Source organism: Thunnus maccoyii, chromosome 15 (genome assembly GCF_910596095.1).
Source record: "Thunnus maccoyii chromosome 15, fThuMac1.1, whole genome shotgun sequence".
Classification (NCBI taxonomy): Eukaryota; Metazoa; Chordata; class Actinopteri; order Scombriformes; family Scombridae; genus Thunnus; species Thunnus maccoyii.
Genome location: NC_056547.1, coordinates 24524432 through 24531141, shown reverse-complemented (window position 1 = coordinate 24531141; position 6710 = coordinate 24524432). Strand labels below are relative to the sequence as shown.

The window sequence follows — 6710 nt, the reverse complement described above, 5'->3', positions numbered from 1 at the left end:
TCCAAGGTCTCCTTGGAGACCTCATTCACACAAGTTCGAGATGATTTTGATCTCAACCAGGATGCACTGAACCAGCAAAACCACTCTTCACATTTTGGTCCCGTGGCGCGCACACACATACTAACACACACACACAATGTACACATACACATAAGCACACGGGCACACACACACACAAGATCATCTTATTCCTTCTGCTTGACATGGCTTCTGGAGATCAGCACCATTTTCTCGCTTTCCACACCTGGTCGGCTTTCAGGATTGGTTCAACGAGGAGTCACAGTGTAGCATGTTAATGGCAGCTCATGGACATTTACTTTTTGAAAAATCCCTGCAAATATGGCATCAGGTGGAATGTTCTTGGACTGAGTGACAGTGTGACCTGAAGACCATGTAGGCAACTCTCATGGGTCCTGCTGTGTAAGTAAGCACAACACAGCACACATATTGGCCACTGAGAAAGTGCATGAATAGATCTTCCCGGAATAAAAATAGAAAAGTGATTAAAAAAAAAAAAACATGAGAGGTTTTCCAAATTAATTTCAGAATTTCATTCATTATGTCAGTTTCCTGCCATTAGAGAGCAGGAAAGAAAACAGGAGTTGAAACATTTAGAGTGTCATTTCTGCTTTCCGTCTTGGTGGACTGACGGCAGTGGGAGAGTAATAAAGCACCTTTACACTTCACTGCCTCATAAATCCTAATACATTTCATAAATGAACTGCCGCACCCACCGCTCTCTTACTTAGCTCCCCGTGTTCATTTGGCTGTGTGACTGCAGACAGATTGATTTACCAATGCCCCAGAGCCAGTACCGCACTGCCACTGGGACCCATTTCAAACGCGCCGGAGTCACCCTTACAGGATTACAAGCTTGCGTTCCTCCATTTCCATCACCTCAAATCAAATGTTGCTTTAGCTGGCTTGCAGAGGTTCAGAGTCTGTGTGTGTGTTTGTATATGTAACTGTGTGTGTGGTAGGTTTTTTATGAGTGGATGGAAGATGGCATGCCTCAGGGACTGTTTCGCCACCCTGTTTGATCACTGTTAATATGAGTTCCGCCTCTTTTTGTACCGTGAACTAGAGTGATCATTGATTTTGCGCAAGCTGGATGTGAATTCTCGTCACCTCAGGGGAATACGAGGGAGTTCTGAACAAGGTTGGTGGTTTTATTGTTGTTGTTCTTTTACCATAAGAAACTGGCTTTTAGCAGGAAGTTCTGTCTTGTTGGTTAATGTCTCATGTCACGTTGACATTTCGCATGTTTCTACAAATGGCTCACTTTTTCTTCATGATTCAGTCGTGGTCTCCTAAGCATGTAGGATATTCAGGCAACAATTAATTTTCCACAATTGGAAAAAGTAATTTTTTCCTTTAATACAAGCCGCAAGGCCACCGTTTATTACACCTGCTCAAGGCTTGATCATCAAAACGGACTCAGAGTTGGGAGGCAGCAGAGGCCAATCAGTGTGAATCCATTACTTTTCTTATTTCAATATAAAGACATGTTTTCTCTCATCCAGGGGGGTTCAATGGCAGAGAGGCATTTGTGTTCCGGCCTTGCTTTGTGAGTCATCCCGATGAAAGATGAGGACTTGGCAATGCTGGCACAGGCATAACACGCTAGATTTGCCGTGGAAATGTGCCGTGGCAAACCCTCAAAGTGACATCAAGGTCTTTTGCATCGAAGTGGAGGCAGAAGGGGAGAGAGATGAAAGTAGTGCGGGTGGTTTGGGGAAGGAAGGAAGGAAGGTGTGTGTTGCAATACATTTTGTGATAGTGCTTCTTGAAATTCATGATCTTGTGATGGTTTGTATGTGTGACTGTTTATATATTTGTATGCACACACAACAATGCACATTAGCATTTATTACCAATATGATGACCATTACTTGATTTCCTGAAGTATTTTGATATGTTTAAAGTCAAACTGAAATTTGAATTCACACCACATTTTGTGCTAAGAAATATAAACTATAGATAAAAACCTCTTTTGGACAAGCTGAAGCCAGTTAGTTTAGCTTGCTAATGTTAGTGCTTATTCCCACTAAATGTTTCTTTTCATTCATGCTGTTGCAGCTGCTGCACCCTCAGTGATGTGTTCTTCTGACATCATAAATAGGAGTGTATTAGTTGCCTCTTGTATGGGTTCATGGTGATGGAAAATGACCAGACTGTTAGACTTGCAGCATAGGACAGTCCTGTAACCTCACAACTCCATACGTCACCCAGTGATTTGAACCATGACACAGGGTAACATATGTATTGCTCAAATCACAGAAGGTACAAAGCAACAAACTCTGTTTAGTGTCCATCCACACAGATATTTCACCAATCAAATTACAGTATGGATATTTTCACGCCCACTGGAGAACACTGATGTAGCAGCAGAAAAATAAATAAAACTTCAATTTTATTCAAAATGCTTTTTCATTTTTATATTGAAAATTATATGGCCTTGTTTTACTGCTTATTAATACTTTTGTATCTGTGGTTTATCACTGCACAGATAAAATAAACTGATCTTTACATGTTTCTTTATAGACTTGGGTTTATTTTCCTCACCCAGAGTTAGTTGACAGACTACATTGCAGCTGTTGACATTGGCGTGGCAGCTCACTCATCCACAGTGATATAATTGTGTCCGAAAAGAATGGGTGGGTTCTGCACTTGCCTTTTGAAACTACAAACAATGCAGTCTGCACAACTTGCCACCCATAGGTGGTGATTCATTCTCAGGGTGTGCCGCGCAGTTCCTCATGTAAACCCTGGTTCCAGTAAAAGTTAGCAGCAGAGGAAAATCTCACCAGAGGCTAAATGTAATTAGCTTTGAGAAGTGACTCTGGAAAGAGTCGCTTTTTTTGTAATTAAAACGAAGCAGCTCCTCATGCAAAATTCAATCTAACAGGTTTTGGTCAACCTTGCTAAAAGCAACAATTATTGAAAATATAAACAAACAAAGGAGATGATTAGGTGGGTCTGTTGGAGATTTGTTACAGCTACAGTGTTGTAGCATTAGAGAGGATCAAACAGCTACATGTATATTAATACTCTGGTTGCACATGGTGAATGTGTTTACAAGAGAATAATGGCATGTACATGGCCATATGTATGTCTCAGCACTTGTGCTACTGTATGTCTGCTTCTTTTAACCACTGCACAGCTTTGATTAGACATGAGCAAGACAGAAAGCTACAGGATGTATCTCCCTCTATGTTAATAGTCATGCTGTATCTGTGTATGCCATTTTGTGCTTTCTGTGTGCTTGTCTGTCTCAGTAATTGTGTCTTTGGATATACAGTACACTACAGAGGACGTGTGGAGCACTCAAGCGTAATCTGGTCCTAATCCCTGCCAGAGGCATCCAGCAGCTGGATATTAAAGTGGGATTTTATTTTTATTTTCCTCCAACTGTCTCATGGATGCGATGTCACTACCTGCCATAACAGCAGCAGAAAGTAGACTACAGTCAACACCAACCTTATCCTCTCCACCTATGAAATAATCATGGGTGTATTTGAGGTCAGAGATGTTCGGCGGACTCTGCGTTTTGAGTTTAATAAACCGTCAATCACACCTTCTTTTAACTATTCATACATATGAACCTGCTGCGCGTCACAGAGATCACCATCACGCAGAAGGAAGACAAGCCTCCCCATGATATAAAATGTTGCCTTTCTTTGTGAGCGTGCATGCGCGAGTGTGTCTCCTCTGCCAATTTGCGTGACGAGGGAGATAAAAACCCCACCGCCATGGGTAATTAATAAATCAGATTGCAATGATGGAACACTGGGAAGGCGTTGTTCCATTAGTCGCCATCCCCATCCTGTTCCAGTATCTTCCATCTCAGCGTCGCCGTTCGTGGCTCCTAATTAAATTGTACTTTCTGTCGATTGTGCTCATTACTCAGGCAAAACCAATCAGCGGTCTGCAGCTGGGTCTGGCGATGTAGATAAATACGGGAGTAAATGTTGGTTGAGGAACACAACATGGGGTATGTCTTTTGCCTCGATTGCAGAGACAACACGGCGGTGCTTCCTTTGGCGTGAGTTTCAGCACAGAAATGCACCGGAGAAGAGTCGGTGCTTTCGTGAAACTGTCTCCCGATAGTCTAGCAAAGCCTCATCTACATTGAAGAAACCAAAAGCAGGACAACAGGTGAGAAATGTCTCATGTTCTAACCTGACCTCACCTTTCCCTCAAAGAACTATCAATATGCTCACATCAATATTAGATCATTCATACCACCAGTGGGAGGACCATGTGATGTTCCTTAGCTGTACCTCTTTCTTTGGTGCTTTATTGCTGAAAGTTTTTTTCTGGTTATTTGTTTCTGTGCGTATTCTACCTCCCCCTGCCGCAAGACTTCAAATCTCACCTCTCTTCACCTCACTCCCACGCTGACTCAGCTGCATCTGTGTGTGCTTCACTTTAGGACATCGCTGTACAATTTGACTCGTGACAGACTGCACTTGTGTCTGTGCAAGTCTCTCTCCTTTTCAGATAGCCGGCGCTTTAAAAGAGCTCCTTAAAGCTTTCTGTCAGTGTTCTGGAGTCTTGAAAGCAGAGAGGTCTCTGCAGTGTTGATGGAGGTTCTACCTGATAGGATAGGCCTTTTCCCCGACACCTCATCCCGCCTGACCAGTCAACCATTCCACTTATACACGCTGCTTCCACCTCAACACTACAAAGTGATAGGAGGGAGGGGGTTTGTGTGTTTGAAGAGATGACAGCGGGTAAAATAGGACTGGCTTTGCCATTAATGAGAGTTTTTGTAGTTAAAATGAGGGTCGCAGCAGGCAAGTGCTTTGCTCCAGTGCAGTTTGATACATAGCCAAAAGTCCAAACTGTCCGGGGAAGAAGTTTGGAGAGGATCTGAGCTGCCTTTTTCAAAGGTATTCTGTCTTAAAACTACAAAGCTGTGAATTTGTCTCACAGTATTTGAAGGCTGGAAGATTGACATCTGCATAGCAACAAGAGGGAAATGATAGAACTATCATTTCACTCTTCTTGCTGCACATTCACAGCTCAACTGACTTGGTTCATCAAACAGTTAAAGGTAAAATTTACATTTTGGGAAAAACGCTTCTTTTCTTTCCCTTTGAGAATGAGATGAAAAGATTGATACCAATCTGGTGTTTGTGCATTAAACAAAGAGCTTAGCATTAAGAATATAAGCAGGGAGAAAACCAAAGCTTGGCTCTTTCCAAAGGAAAGAGAAAAAATACACCTACCAACAATATATTATATATTTTTTCATTTTGGTCAAAGCCAGGCTAGCTGTTTCCCCCTGCCTCCAGTCTTTAAGCTAAGCTAGGCTAAACACACCCTGACACCCAGCTCCAGACATGAGATTTGTATAAATCTCTCAAATAACCACAGTGCAAATAAGTGCATTTCCCAAAACTGTTGAATTATTCATTTAAGTCCACCGTTATATTTGTCCCAAGAAACGAAACAGATGAAACTGAGCAATATAATTCAGCTGTTGGTCTCTGAGAGTACCCAGTGGGACAGTTTGGGGTTAAATGTCTTGTGGAAAGAACACATGGATGATGGTTGCTGGGGAAAGGGAGAGCATTATTCTGTCAGTTTCAACACACACATATAAGTGCCAGAAAATTCTCCCCATCAACCACACACACACCCACACCCACACACAGAATAGGTTTACATACACACCCTGTTGGAAAAGTAGGGTGCTCAGCATCTCTCGCTGAAAGGCAGAAAGACAAGTGATGCAATGTTTTGCCCATCACAGTCCTAGTTGGCTAGTGTGTGTGTGTGTGTGTGTGTGTGTGGTTGTATGGGGGGTGGGGTGGGTGGGTGGTTGGGTTTGCAAGTGACAGGGCGAGATGGTGAGAGAGATAAATAGTCACACTGAGGGAAGCGATAATGGACTTTTCTTGTCTGCACTGTGTCGGCGTCTGCAGACGACGAGGCCAGAGCGATGACAGACATGCTGATGTGTTTAACTGCTCTCATTCACTGAGAGAGAGAGAGAAAGAGAGAGAGACAGAACAGCGGAAGACAGACAGCAAGAAAGAGGGAGGGGGGACGGGGGGAGTGGAGAGAAAAAGATGCTGATGCTCTTTAACTCTCTTCCACATTGCCATTGGCAACAAGACCTCCGTCGGCGCTCTGACAGATGCATGGTAATGAAGCCCGCTTTAGGTGAAACCCGTCGCCGCCTTCTCCTCGCACATTCACAATCTGTCCCTCTCTCTTTTTGTCTCGCTTTCTTTCTCCTTCTCTCTCTGTCACACACACACACACACACACACCTATCTATCCATCCTTATCACCATAAGAAATAAGTCAGTGTGAGAGAAAGGAAAAGATGGTAGAAAAACAAGAACAGAATAGTCATTTTCAAGATATTACCTTTTTGTGACTTGAGGATTTATGGGGGGAAATTGACAAACAAAAAAAACCTTTCCTCCCTTTCCTCTTCTGATATCTAGCCATTGCAAACAGTTTTGGTTTCATTTGTCCAGATTTGAAGACATCAGTCTAATCTGCCTCCACCCCAACACAATGGAGGTGAATGTTTGCAGTGCTTCCAGCATTGACAAATGACAGTGGAACTACCTTCTACTGAAGAAATAGACATCGAAAGACATGTTGCAGTTGTTTTCAGAAATGACTGACAGAGCACATCCAAGGCTTGGATGGACATGAACCTCTTCCAATTCATTCATCAGTAAACA

At 42.8% G+C, this 6710-nt stretch overlaps 1 long non-coding RNA gene across 2 annotated transcripts; it reads left to right on the top strand.

The window, feature by feature from the left end:
• Nucleotides 1–335: 335 nt before the first annotated feature.
• LOC121912655 lies at nt 336–2416 on the top strand. 2 transcript variants are annotated; one of them, XR_006100132.1, is made up of 3 exons: nt 336–420; nt 981–1159; nt 1524–2416. It is a non-coding gene; the product is annotated as an uncharacterized LOC121912655 (long non-coding RNA). The 2 variants fall into 2 exon arrangements; XR_006100131.1 differs by lacking the exon at nt 336–420 and having other exon boundaries at nt 751–1159.
• Nucleotides 2417–6710: the final 4294 nt, after the last annotated feature.